We start from the raw sequence: 15,491 nt of genomic DNA, 5'->3' as shown, positions 1-15,491 counted from the left end.
TACCTATTCCAATAATTTCTACTAAACAATAGATGGAAAAACACATGGATAAAAGGTTAAAACTGCGAATATTTAAACCCTGTGGGCCTTGAAAATCATTGGGGAACACCATTTAGATGCATTTTTTTAAAATGGGGAATTTTTCTTTGCAGGTTCAGTCAAGCAGGTTCATTACCGATGTAAAGTTAAAGAATGCTAAAGTTTAATAAGACTAATTGTCACTGCAAATTATTAATTGATTTATTATCTGCACCGCTTATCCTGGTCTCTGCGTTGCTATGGCACTTGAGCCAAGTCCGGTTGCTATTGGGTGAAAAGCATGATTCACCTCGCACCAGTGTATCACGGAGCAACACATAGACTTACATCCATTCGATCTCTTATACAGACATCATATAGAGACACGCAACCATCCACACACTCTTTCACATGTCTGGGCAATTTAGGGTCTCCAATGAACCTCCTGCGTGTTTTCGGACTGCGGGAGGAAACTGGAGAACCTGAAGAAAACCCACATAGACACTGGGGAGAACATGGAAACTGCACACAGGAAGGCCTCCTGTAAAACTTCAGGAAAAAGGTTCAATGGCGTTGACACACTGTTTTCCGTATGAGCAATCAACATGATTAGCTGTAGATCTGAAAGCCTTATTAATATACCGTTTAACACCAATAAAAAGTAGTTATGAAATGATATCCCCCATTTCTGACAGGAATTCTTCCCTTATTCCACAGACAGGACCTTTAAATGTCACTTTGGTGGCTGTCATTGTCTAATTAGGATGAATTAAAAAACAAAATCATCCCAAATCTCATTTAAGAAGACGCTTTATTGCATTCAATTTAATGTGGAATAAACGGAGGAGTCTCTAGCGCAGACCGACTTTGCAGAACTCACAGTGTCGTATTATGTGTTTTCTTTTTCCTCTCCGTGTTTTGAGAGGAACTGGACTGTTTGTGCTAAATATCACTGTGCACTCAAAGTGCCTGCAAAAAATGTATTTCAGCACTGCTAATATTTCACCAGCCCTGATATAAAATAACAAACTGTTTGGTAGTTTTGGCTGTCACATTGGATTGCCACAACACTGCAGTGTCTCAAACAGTGTTTATTGATTTATCATGAATAGTGACTTTGTGGCTAGCAGTGTTGCTTCACAGCGAAAAAGGCTCTTGGACTTCACTCTCAGGTCCCATCTTTACGGAGTTCGCATGTTTTGGTGTTTGAGAGTGTGTTTCCTCTGGTCTCTGCAGTCTCTTCCCACCATCAAACAGACGTGTGTCTGGGGGGTCAGGGGTCACAGCATTCATTGCTCCTTTGCTCCTCTGCAGACCGGACAAATGTTGAGGCCCGCAGTAAATATGATCCCGGAGACTCGGTTTGTTTTTTCCCCCCTCGTGCGTCTAAAATCGAGTCAAGTGGACTGCCGAGTTGAACTGGGCCGGGGAACAAATTTTGCGAGTTTGTCTGAACACATCCAGCGTTGTTCCCTCCATATCCAAAACCACAATCATCAAGTCGAGTCAAGTCTGTTTTATTTACGTTGCCCACAATAGCAAACCCAGTTAGCCTCTAAGGGGTTTACAATCTGTCCAGAATACAGCAACCGCCGCATTTAAACCCTTGACTCCGACGAGAACAAACTGCTCAAAGAAATCTTAAAAATGATAAAATGGAGGGACAGAGGGGAGAAACAGCATAAAAAAAACACACATTTGAGGCTGTTTTCATCTTTTCGCATTGAGTTGTTGTCCACTGTTCAGCTGGAGGAAAATAAACCCGCACATCAAAATGTATTTTTACTGATACCTATCTGATGAAAAGCAGTTCGCAGTGAAGCCAGAGCTTCCTTTGGGGTGCTTTATTTTTTTTATTTTTTTCCATTTTAAAAAAAAAATAACTAAATCCAGGATTTTGACTGCCCAACTTTTCCAATTCATCCCTCATTTTTTTCTTTACATTTTCCCTTGAATTTTGTCTTTAATTTCTTCCTTCCATATTTATATTGGTCAGTTTCTTTCAGTTATTCAAATAACAGTCTATATATCTATCCATCTCTCTCTCTCTCTCTCTAGAGCTGTGAAAAATCAGTAAATTGTAATGTTTATTTGAACCAAAAATGCATCCCCAACTATTTTTATTACTTATTACCTTCTCCCATGCAAAATACAGTAACATTACTGTTATCATTATTTTTAGTATAATTAATTCATAATAATTTTCCATACCACTTATCCTGACATCAGGGTTGCTGGAGTCATTACGAGAGGTAGGGTTCACCCTGGACCGGTCGCCAGGTCCTCATATAGAGACATTCTTTCTCTCGTTCACACTTATTATTTAGGGTATTATACTATTATTACTATGGTTATTGTGATTATGAATTTTATAGGGAGACGAGAAGGTGTGATGGAAATTGAAATATTATGGCTTCTCTGAGTTTAAAATTTTTTTGTGATTTGCACTGATAGTTATGTTAATATAAAAATCTTTTTGGCTTATTCTGTAAATTCATTGGATTATTTTACGGTACTATTTTCTTTCCTCTGTCAAGAGGGATAGAGGTAGGTGTTTTCATCAGACCACAATGATATTTAAAATAACACCTTCCATCATTTAGAGTAAACTGAGGTCTATACATAGTGTTTTCCCCTTGTTTGTGGACATCTTACAGGCTAAGAATTAAACTATATGGAATCATTCTGCATTCAACCCTTACACTGAAGTGAACAGAATACAAACACACTTGCTTTTAAGGTTTAATTTGAGATAATGTATGTATGTATGTTTTCAACTGTTATTTGGGACGTTTTCTGAGACAATGATTAGATTTTATGGTTATTCAGGTCCCACTGATCCCAAGTGGGAGATGTTAAAGAAGTCATAACGTAGGAGAGGTCTGGTCTCAGGAGGTGGAACTGAGTCATCTGTTTGAAACCCGCCATGTTGCATTTGTTGCAATGCAGACCAGATCAGCGTCTTTGGGCTTCAGTTTTGCTCCTGATCGTTTCCTTATTACTTTTTGTCACGCTTGTAAAAGTGTTTATGAGTGGTAACCTTTTTCAGCTGGGCTGTCTCTAAAACAAGCCGGCGATGTTCTCCTTTACAACCCAAAGCTTCTCTTCGATCCCGAGAGATTTTCGGTCCTGTAAGACGGGGATTATTGAATCTCTGCTAACTGTGTTTGACCAATCGCGGTCGGAAACTGTTAAACTCTGCGAAGAGTTTGAGAAGCCACATTTTGAGAAACTTTAGCTACTGTCGTTTTACGTCCAAAGAGAAGACGTGCGATGTCCAGCTTCGTAGCCAGCTATCGTCATGTCCAAGGTGGTCCGTTAAAACACGGATAATTTATTTCAGATGCGGCCTGGAAGTGAGCATGTCCCTTACACAGTGGCCGACAGTAAAGTTTACGATAATGCGCCGACCGATCCTTTTCGACGCATAAGGGTGATATCGTGGGTTACGAGGACAAATAAATAGAATAAAGCGGCACTTTTGGGGTTGGTGGGTGTGTGTGTAACACATACCTTGAGAACACGGGATGATAAAGATTTAATGATTTGGAACAACCTGGGATCTCAACATCAGTCAGCTCGTCCAGCAACGTCTGTTTTTACGACCTGTGACGTAGATGATAACTGACGATTAGTTGTGCCTTTTCACTTTGGCATAAAATCCCAGAGAGTTATTGTTTCACGTTCCACTTGCTAATATAGATCATCTTCTCGTGCACCAGTCCAAGCACAACTGCAGGTTTATGGCAATGTCCTCCATGACCATGGTTACCCTGAAATACCTCTTTTTGCATGGGAAGGATACACTGAGACATTTCAGCTTATATGGCAAACACATATACATGTTGCCTTGGGTGTTTTATGGGGCTATGTACGTTCTTACTGGGAGCAGGCAGACAAGTGGTTTTGTGGCAAATTTGTTAGCATGTGCCATGCAGACACGCAGGACAACAACCACATGTCTTTCTTAGATCCTGCGTTAGTCTTCCGCCATCTTCTCCCGAGACCATCTGGCACATTAACTTCCAAATTCCGTTGAACGTCGCTAACTTAGTCTGTCTGTTGTTGGGCCTTTTTTTTCTCAGGCATTCTCCCAGGAGCTTTTTTATGAAACTGAAAACAGGTCCCCACTGCTGCAGCTCGAAACAAAATTGATGAAAGCGGTGAAGTCGAGCCAAACAATAAATCCATGTGCCCAAAACAAACAAATAAAATAAAAAAAAGAGTGCTGAAAGACAGTGAAGGGGTGGGTTTGGCACGACAAGTGACCCCTTTCCATTACACACTAAAAATAATCAATGCGGTCGAACTTAAAAGTTAAGTTCAATCGCAGCAACAAAAAGCACGAGCCCACTCAAGTGCAAGATAATCTTCATTCAATTCAGGCAGTTAAATTAATGATTGTTATGATAGTTCAAACAGACAATTGGAGTCAAAACAACTTATGGTAATACATTCTGGCTCTGTCTGGTCAAGTAAACAAACAGTGCTGCACTACTTCCAGGTCAGATACTTTTACTGCGTCATGTTGCTGAGTTATGGATATGGCAGTGGATCAGGCATTCGATGTATTTAATTGCTTCTCTCCGTCTAGACTGATGATTGCAACTTTACCCAATGGCAGAAATGTGACCCGTACGGCGAAGGTTGGTCAATCCCAATATGAGCCTGAGTGGAAGTAAATGAAATAATCCTTTATTTTGCAGCGCCCTTTCTTGTTCTTCACCTATAATCAATAATACTTGTAAGTAAATTAAGTGTACCGTATCCCGGATGTGTGTGTGTGTGTGTGATACACCTTGATCTTGCATCTGGCGTTCACTGATGTACACTGTTTTCCGCTGTTGCAATGGGAAACTGATTGGACAAAAGGTCCCTGAATAACTCCTCCACCCCCCCCCCACCTGCTCAGAGCTGGATTTTGATTTTTCGAGCTGCCGTGCCACGAAGAGCATATCAAATTTGAGTCTCGGCGCACAAACAATGGGCAGAGCGGATGTCATTGTGTTCTGTCATTTTCCTACAGGAACTGTAGAGAGAGAAGAAGAGTTAGCTTGTCACCCAACACAAATATTGTACTCGAAATAGAATATTTTCTTGCATTAATTGCACCAACGCATGCATGAGCCTTTGTTTACTGTGTGGCTCCAGGATATGTGATATGGAATTTCTTTTTCCTTGGAGATCTTTGGTGCCTCATTCATGTGAACGACAGTTTAACTGCTACTTATAATGACAGGAAAATATAAAACCAACCTTTGGCCCCATGATGTCATGGTTAAAATTGTGAGTGCGATCTTTCATCCGGTCTGGGCTAAGATCGGCTAATACCCTGAAATTAACTTATCTTAACTGTAATGAAAATCATACGGAGCAAAATCAAATTGCAGATGAGTACTTAGGATCCTTTGTGGTGAGTAAATTCAATTTGTTTGCTTTGTTTACTTTTCTTGCAGATGAAACCTTAAGAGAATTCACCTCACCTGGTTCAAATTGTCTGAGAAAAACAAATACTGTTTACTTATCATCAGGTAAGCAAGTATTTCTGGCACGGGGAGTCAAAGAAGGACTTCGCCGCCCCCTCCATTTTGAAATGAATCATTCCAACACTTACACAAAAGAACGAGTCTTTTTGTATGGAAGTTTTTGGAGAAATTCGCTGGAATGACTCTGCGGTACAACACTTTCCAACCCGGGTCTTTCCATAATTTTATGTTGCCAGGACAACAGCATCCTTTCCAGATAGTCAGCCATTAAGGTGTCGGACCACAGCTAGTTTTGCATACATGGAAATTTTTTTTCCATGGTTAATATTTGACTTTACTATTTAGAGTAAGAGCACTTCTACCACTTACACCATATATTTTGGCTCCTTTATTTCTGCCCCTGTTTACCTCTTGTGACCTTAAATCCATATTTTAGGGTATTATGGCTGCTTTTGCACTTTCGTGGGAACTTTTTGCAGTTCCCATAACCTTTTCAAGATCTAGGCTGTTTTTCGATGCATTCAGGCAGCATAGGCACCAGGGGCCAGGGACCGCAGTTCCAGGAAACTTTTTAACTCCTACTCTGAGGAAGGGTCTTTTTTTGGTTCCACAGGGACTCATGAAGTGCTTGATGATTGGTGGAACGCAAAAGCCATGCCCGTTAACCGATACCTCTTGTGGACCGCTGGGCAAATGTTTTTTAATTTATTGTGCTCCCTGTTCTGCTTTTATATTGTGTCTTGCGACAAAATGGACAGAACGAGCAAGATATGGGCCGATGAAGAGTTCCAATCTGTTCTGGCCTATTCCACCTCAGAGGGGTCTCAATGGCTCCCAAAAGAACATGAACACTTTGGCCAAAATAAGTACGGAGTTAGCTAAAGGCCAGGTTCTTCACACAGCAAAGCAGTGGAGGGAGAAAATAAAAACATTTCAACCTTTTGATAGTCTATGGTTATCAATCCCGTCATTCAGAGCATGAATGATGTGGCAACTTCGCTCTCCATGTTGTCCATGTCGTAATGCTCTTCCTTGTGGTGGTTTGTTTTTGAGTACGGCGCTTAACGTGCGTGTTTGCAGACATTTGCGTCACACTGTCACAACACTGGTCCTTTACTGCCTGTGCGAAGAGAAGCTAAAAAGGTTAACCTGGAGGAGGGGAATTCCCAGAACCAAATTTTTGTCGGATAGTTCTCAGAACTGAGTGCTTGCAACAGTCCAATCCGAAAGCGTCTTATACTAATGATGACAAGATGCAAAAACTCAACTATATTTCTGGTTCAATCATGTTTATAGTGCTTATTAATGTGTACTTTGGAATGCAACATTAATTGGCAATAGTAACAAACAGCTGGTTAAGATGTACTTATTTGGATATGCTCAGACTTAATCACCCCGTCAGCAGACCACAGGCCACGCCAAGGAGGTCCGCTGTGAGGGTGGTCGGCACAAAACTAAACTCCTCAGCAGTTAGGTGTAACAATAATAGGAGGAGATGGAGTAACCGAGAACACAACAGTTTCATTCACTCTATACGCATTTCCTTCCTAATGGACAGGGGATATCGTGTTTAAATGATGAAAAATGTGCCGATTGGAGAAACAACAACACTATTATTCAAAGCTCAAGACTGTGTGGCGGAATATATAGCAAATAGCTTCAAGACCGAAGTAAATTTGTACAGCGTGCAAGCCCGCGTGTGAAGACTGACTGACATTGTATGTCTTCTCGAAAGCCCCATATGCCTTGCGTTTACACAAATAAGGTGATAGTGTGGTTGTTCGTTGGTGGACCAATATGGCAAACACATGTCGGCAGCAGTAAACTTTCAGGGCCCGTTGTTTCAAATGATCGATCTTTATTCTCAAAAGGGAAAATTCCATGTAGCATCTGAGTTTCATCGTCTTATTCGCTTGACATCATGGGTTTCAAGTGCTCGGGGTCTTAAAGTTAATATTGAATTAAATGTTGTGACTGGAGGTTATGTGCATAATGTTTATTGAGCGTGCCAAGAATGCACCGCGAACAGATCCAAAAATGAGACTTCCCTTCTTTTTGAAATTGGTTTCAGAGTTTCAGGGCTTGCATGAAGTGAAGGTGATTTGTTGAACCATTATTTCAACACTGCACTTACCAATTTGGAAGGTCTACATTTTGTCTCCAAATACTTGATGCAGTGATAAGGTGACTTATCTGAATTTTTATAGTTACACAATATATCCTGTATCTGCCAGTCTGCCACATTTGCCAGATGGCTGTCACCATGGTAATTCCAGAAGCTGCAGGTCAAATCAAGCCAGATTCTTCTTCTTCTCCTTTCAGCTTTTCCCTTCAGGGGTTGCCACAGTGAATCATCCTCCTCTCTCACACCAACTACCTTTATATCCTCTGTCACTATGTCCATAAATCTTCTCTTTGGTCTTCCTCTAGACCACCTGCCTGGCAGCTTCAACTCCAGCATCTGTCTACCAATATGTTCACTATCCCTCCTCTGTGCATGACTGAACCATCTCAGCCTGGCTTCTGTGACCTTCTCTCCACAACATCTAACATGTGCTGTTCCTCTATTGGACTCATTCCTGACCCTATCCATCCTGGTCACTCCCAAAGAGAACCTTAGCATCTTCATCTCTGCGACCTCCAGCCCTATCCTCTGTCTTTTCGGCATTGTTTCTGTTTCTAGGCCATACAGCATCCCCGGACTCACCACAGCCTTGTACACCTTGCCTTCTGGCTGATAGTCTACATTGCATAGTACCCCTGACACTTTTCTCCACCCATTCCAAACTGCCTGAACCTGTCTCTCTTTTCCACACTCTTCACTGCTTTGGACTCTTGACCCAAAGTACCTGAAATCCTCCAACTTCTTGATCTCCACTCCCCGTAGCCTCACCATTCCACCCAGGTTCCTCTCTGGGAACTAACCTCTCCTTTCCAGCAAATACCTCCACCTCTCTAGATTTTCCTCAACCTGTTCCCTGCTTTCACTATATCACAATATCTTCTGCAAACTTCATGGTCCATGAAGATTCCTGTCTAACCTAATTTTTCAGCCTGTCCATCACTACTGCAAACAAGAAGGGGCTCAGAGCTGATCCCTGATGGAGTTCCACCTCCACCTTGAACATACTACTCTACTCCAGACTTCCTCATACAATGCAAGAGTTCCTTTCTTGGCACCCTGTCCTATGCTTTTTAGGCCTACAAAAATGCAATGCAACTCCCTCTGGCCTTCTGTACTTGTCTATTAGCAGTCTCAAAGGAAATGCTGCTTCTGTAGTGCTCTTTCTAGGCATGAAGCCATACTACTCCTCACAAGTGCTGACATCTGCTCTCAGTCTAGTTTCTAATACTCTTTCCCATAACTTCATTGTATGGCTCATCAACTTAATCCTTCTTAATCCTTCAGTTGCCGCAAGTCTGTACATTCTCCTTATTCTTAAAAATGGGCACCATCACACTTCTTCTTCATTCCTCAGGCATCTTCTCATTCCCTAACATCCTGTTGAATAACCTAGCCAGAAGCCCTGCCGGAGCCTCTCCTAGACACTTCGATACTTCCACAGGTACATCATCAGGACCAACTCTTCATCCTCTTCAATGGCTTCCTCACTTAACTTTTACTAATCTCTGCTACTTTGTGGTCTACAATAGTCACCTCTTCTACCCTTCCCTCTCTTTCATTTTCCTCATTCATCACTTCTTCAAAGTACTCTTACAATCTTCCCATCACTAGCATGCTAGCATCTGTCAATTCATTTTCCTCTCTATCCTTAATTATCTGGACCTGCTGTACAGCCTTTCCATCTCTCTCTCATTTTTGCCAATCTGTATAGATCATTCTCTCCCTCTTTACTGTCCAACTGAGCATACAAGTCATCGTACGTCCTTTGTTTTGCCATTGCTGCCTCTATTGTTACCTTATGCTGTATCTCCCTGTACTCCTGTCTGTTCTCTTCAGTCCCTCTTCTTTTCTAACCACTTTCTCTGTATATACTCCTGCACTTCCTCATATCACCACCAAGTCTCCCTGTCTACTTTCCTTCCAGGTGACACACTAAGTACTTTCCTACCTGTCTCCCTGATAACATTAGCTGTAGTTGTTCAATCATCTGGAAGCTCTCCCTGACCGTCCAGCGCTTTTCCTCAGTGGAAATCACACAACACTCCTCCATTTTCAGCTTCCACCAATTTGCCCTTGCTCTGCCTTTGTCCTCTTGATCTTCCTTGTCACCAGAGTCATCCTAAAAACCACCATCTTATGCTGTCTGGTTACACTCTCCCCTACAACTACTTTGCAGTCACTGATCTCTTTCAGGTTACTATGTCGTTACAAGATGTAGTCTAGCTCATTCCAAAACTTCTCCCTCTCCTATCTCACATCACCTGTGGGACATAGCCACTAACAACACTGAGCGTCACACCTTCGTTTTCCAATTTCTGACTCATAAGTCTATCTGACATTCTTTTCACCTCCAGAACATTTCTAACAAGCTCCTCCTTCAAGATTGCTCCTACTCCATTTCACTTCCTGTCCGTACCATGATAATAAAACTTAAAGCCTGCTCCTAAGCCTCTAGCCTTATTACCTTTCAACCTGGTCTCCTGGGCACACAATACTTCTACCTTCCTTCTCTGCATCATGTCAGCCAACCTTTTCCTGTCATCGCCCCAATATTCAAAGTCCCTACTCCGTCTCAGACTCTTTCCTCTTCTCTATGCTTTCCACTTCTTACTCTCCTTCTTCGACCCACAGTAGCCCAATTTCCACTGCTACCCTGTTGGTCGTCTGTACCAATGACGATCATTGCAAACCCGGGTCTCGACCAATCTGGTATGAGATTATTAGGTAGTTTCCCATGTTTGCTTTTGGCAAATGTTTTATGCCGGATGACGCACCTTCCTGACGCAACCCTCTGCATTTATCCGGGCTTGGGACCGATTCAGGGAGACACCGGCCTGTGCCCCCCCATGAAGCTGCATTAAATCAAGTCAGATTGTATTTGATTTATAAAATGATTTAAAGAAACAAAACATTCTCTTACTAGCAATAACAGTAGTGCTAACAGTTACATGGTTCTAGCTGGCATAAGAAAATAAGCTTTAATATTCATAAAACAAATAATGGTGGGTGCCCAACAGGACCGCTGCAATAGACCAAACAACACACGCCTGGGAATCTGCGAAATGAGAAAGCCCAAGGTCTCAGGGAGAAGATATGAGGATACTATCATGCACTGATGAAGAGACACAAGTGCAGACAGGATAGGAAGAGTGGGAGGACAATCCAAACACTAAGAGAGGATGCGAATCCACTTTATGTCCTTGCCAACCTCTCCTCTTTGGGGTCTTCATGGGGTTCAAGGTCCACAGCGTCGTATTCTAATTGCATATGAAACATCACTGAAAATAGATAAAGTGACTAAAGCATGCAACTGAAATGGTACATTATGTTTTGGTTGATTTGTTTTCAGGTTTGTGCTGTGGCACATTCCTGTCATCTAGTGGACAGATAAGGATTCAATCCGGTGATGGAGGTTTGGTATGAGTTCAGTTGAGTTCAATATGACACTCTTCACTTTCCCTTCTGCATTCCTTGCATGCTGAACTACCATGACACGGTGTCAGAAAACTTCAACAATTATGAAATGACCAATGATGCAGTTAGTTCCACTTCTTCTTTTTCTGCGGCTTTTGTGACTGTGAGGCTAAGCTGAGCTAATGCTAGTGAGCCCACAGGCATGTTTGGCCATGAAAGCCAGTGAGAAGTGAGTGACAAAGGAAATTTTCTCAAAACAATTTCATTTTCAAAACGTCAGGCCAGTCGATCAAGATGTGAACATTTCAGGATGGTTCTGGTCTAGCCAGAAGAAAAAGAGGTGTGGGCATTTTTCTCCACATTGGGAGGTGACACTAAGGATACGGTACCTCAGTTTGCCTGACTGAGGAAATAAGTGAGTAAGTGAATAAGTGAGCACAGTCAAAGCAACATTGGGATTTGGCTGTTGGGCAAATCCAACCAGAGATTATACAGCCAATGCAAAGTCTGCAGGTGGTCACGTAACAGCAACATGCTGTGGAATAATTTGGGACAGTGATGACACTGACGTGACAAGATAAGTGACAAGTTGGCCCTCGACAGATCACAAATGTGGACCAATCCTCTCTCTGCTGTGTTGGGACGAGTCTGAGACAAACCCCAAATAACAAGGAGGTGTCCCTATGTAGCCACCAAATGAAACAAAACCACTCCAGACCAGAGAGAAAGTGCATCTTCCCCTCAGGGAAGAACAAACTTGAGCGGCCGGAGAATTCTAAAGTGGTCTTGTAATTTGTTTTTTCAAAGTAATCTGCATTCCTAAAAAAACATTTATTACATCACTTGGCAGGACCTGTTTAACTATCTGCTGGACTAGAGCATTCCAGAAAACAATGTCAAAGATGTAGAGAAGTGAATTCCGCTTCTCCAATTTTCAGTTGGATTACTTTTTGAAAAGACCCTCCATGACTCGAGGCTTCGGGTAGGCAGGAGTCAAGCTGAAAAGTGAAAAGAGCAAATTCTCTGAAGGCTGTATCGAGTTCCCCAAGCAGATCCCCCTGACTGGTTCGGAGTCAAAAACAGATCCCAATAAATTGTGAGCTGTCATCCCAGCGAAAGAGCCAGGTGATGTGAGTGGATTCAGACAGCTCCCGGAGATGATAAATAGTCAAGGCGAATACCTTCTACACCTGGTTGGAAAGACGTAACCTCTTGGAGGGAGAATAACATGGAGACGTGCAGAGATAAACAGCAGAAAGCGTTTAGGGGTATTAAGTGGGATCTGAGGGAGCAGGCTTAAGTTAAGCCTAAACAGTGGTTTCAGCTGATACTATATGTCATCCCGCAGACTAAGAAGCATTACTTAATGTCCATGAAGGTTCTCAGTATTTCAGGTCACAGGTAATTGTTGTCAAATCATGCTGTGGTGACAGAACTTGTTTTTTTTTTTAACCTCTCATCCCAGAGGCTTCGTCACTTCTACCCGACCTTGGGGAGTTTGCGGTATATAACTGCTAGTATTGAGATCAGGCATTAGTCCAAGTTGAGGTGGCTTGTTATGTTAATGAGTGTGTTAAGTTGTGTGTGTGTGAGTCATTTGGAGGAACAAAGGTCCACGGACTCACTTTAGTTTGAGGCTAATGTGTAGATCACGCCAAAAACAATTTCTTTGAGAGTCAAAATAACCTCTGCACAGACAGACAGCCCAACACAGTAAAGTGACGTCTTCAGGTCAGGGCCCTGTGGTACACCCTCACCTGAAGGAGACAACAATGCCCACGTTCTGGCCGGAGAAGAGATACAGTTGAGAGAAGGGTCAAAGAAGCTATCTTTGTCAAACTGGAAAAAAAAAACGTCTCTTTGATATAACCTTTTGCCCACATACTATGCCATGCTGAAATCCGTTCCAAGGAAGATAAAACGCACACTGGATCCATCTGCACCCTGCAAACCATCCGGAGAGATCGACCAGCCAAAATCAAGCCCTAGCGGCTATCACCCGAACTTCAGCCCATTTGATCAAACAGGCTCCTTTCATGTTATGCAATCTACACTTTAGCTGTACGATTGCCAATTCAGATTCTAACTCAGGTGAATTTGTACCTTTGTTCCCCAAAATGACGCATATTCAGCAACACTCACATTAACATAACAACCCTGTTCTATTGAATTTTTGTAAAAAAAAAAAAAAATCAGTTGTTAACATGAGTCCAACACCCAATGCCAAATCCCACGAGTTATAGAAAGTCCCCACGGCCTAGTAGAACTGAGGAAGCCTCTCGGATGGGAGGCTAAAGGTCTCCAAGAAAAAAAAAAATCAAGTCAGTGACAATGAAAATATCTGACAGTGATTAAGCATTACTCTAGTGACAACAGGACCTATTTACACAAATGTAATTTGACTTCAGATGGCTCGTAAACACGAATTTATTCAAGCATCCGGCATGACATTTATGGCACTTCATCACCCTGTATCTCATTCTGCGAGTAAAGAAAAGTTTTTGCGATGAAGATGAAATGCTCTCATGAAAGATAATCTGTAGTTCAGGTGAATGGATTATGGTGAGGGCTTTTGAGCTCTACCCACAAACATTTGAACATTTTATCCGCAGGCTATTGCTGCGGTTGAAATTCATACTCGGGAATCACCTGTGGTGATGATGGGCTGGATGTTGTAGGATCAATGGGCTGGAGTTTCCCCCACGAGACACGCTATGTATTGACTCCACCCTTGTAGCCTGGGGTTGCCTGATGTCTCCAATATAGGAAAAAAACAACAACAAAAACAAAGTGATTTTCCGAGCCCAACTGAAACTGAATCATCGGGTCTTCAGTTTGTGCGAGGCCAGATGGCCCGACATACTGGTGGCGAGAGTCAAAATAGTTTGTCATCATGAGAGACCGGCTCTGTTGTTTCGCAATGTTTACTCTTCTTTTTGAGCAGTTTGGTGATGGACTGTGGTAAAGTCCACCCCGCAGAGACTCGCCCTGGGGGGGCCAGCACACCGGCAGCTTTGGTCGGCTGTTTGCCTCTGCGCATCCTTCACACCCCTCGACTGTCTGAAGCTCCAAACACACCACTGCTGGAACAATACCTTGTAAAGTTTAAGCCCAAATTACTCAACAGTCCTCAAACATGAGAGGAATTTATTTGTAGCAAAATCCGCCAAAGCTCTGGAGTTCTGAACTTTTCCATATCTGCATCATGATGTTCATCTCACTATACAAGGCATTAAGCTTTTTGGCTTAATTGTAGCCGTTACCGACTTTCAGCGGTAGCGCCGCATTCCAGCCGCCGGCGGGAAATGCTCCCACATTAGTCTTCATAACACATCACTCTTGGTTTGAAAGTGAAATGAAATTTTCAAACCGTTCGTCAACCAGCTAAACTTCTTGTGACATTTCAATAAAAAGGGTATCGGAGACAGACTGCAGATCCCGAAATGTTCCACTTGTCATTCTCCTGCTTTGAATTCCATTATTGCCTGGTTATGTTCTTTCAGAGTCATGCAATCAATTCAGTTACCGGTACTTTTCGTGTTCTCATTTCGGTAAGAATAGTAGACTGGTGACTCACCAGCCAAATGCTGATTCGGTTAGTCAGATGCATTTTGTTCAGTGTCGCGTTGTCTTATAATTCAGCCCCGTTTATAAATAATTACAAGATCCGGTGGTGTGAATGTTCCCACAAAGGACCAAGTCAGAGATCTGCTGCCAAATACAATCAGCATAGACAAAAGGAATGTGGGTTTTTTTCTTTCCAAAAACTCTGTAAAATGTCCTGGTGTATTTTTTTTTTTTTTTTTTTTTTTTACCACGTTTTCTATAGGCGGTCGAGGGTATAAGATTCGAATGCGCATGACATTTTTGTGAGAACATTGGGAAACAAATTTTATCACCGCGTGTGATAATAGTGTTGCTAGTGTTGCTTTTGACCAAAAGTGGACTTGTTTTAAGAATAAAGATAATGCACCCATAGAAATAATTATCTCTGTCACTATGGATCCACTTCTGAGTGTGGGTCCTCCCATTTTTCAGTAGAGCAAACGCAAACAACAACTTCAACAACAAAACATTCTGCATTTGATTCACATTTGAGGACCTGAAAAGGGAGTGAAAAGGCTTGGCGCGGGAACGTTTCGACAACCAATAGCCTTGTTGCCTCATATCATATGAACATATAATAACCTAAATAAATCCAAGGAGTGTTTGGAGGGCGGCACAGCGGCGTGGTGGTTAGCGCTTCCACCTCAGAGCAAATGGTCTCTGGTTAGATTCCAGCAGGGGGGCCTTTCTGTGCAGAGTTTAAAATTTCTCCCCGTGTCTATGAGGGATTCATCTGGGCTCTCCAGTTTCCTCCCACAGTCCAAAAACATGCAATGGGTTCATTGGAGACGTGTGAATGCGAGAACGACTGTTCTTATGTGTGGTACTGGGATCGACTGGCG

This window comes from Fistularia commersonii, chromosome 10 (assembly GCF_037954325.1).
Source record: "Fistularia commersonii isolate RoL2024-O1a breed Wild chromosome 10, RoL_Fcom_v1.0, whole genome shotgun sequence".
NCBI classification, from domain to species: domain Eukaryota; kingdom Metazoa; phylum Chordata; class Actinopteri; order Syngnathiformes; family Fistulariidae; genus Fistularia; species Fistularia commersonii.
Note: the sequence above shows the minus strand (reverse complement) of the source record.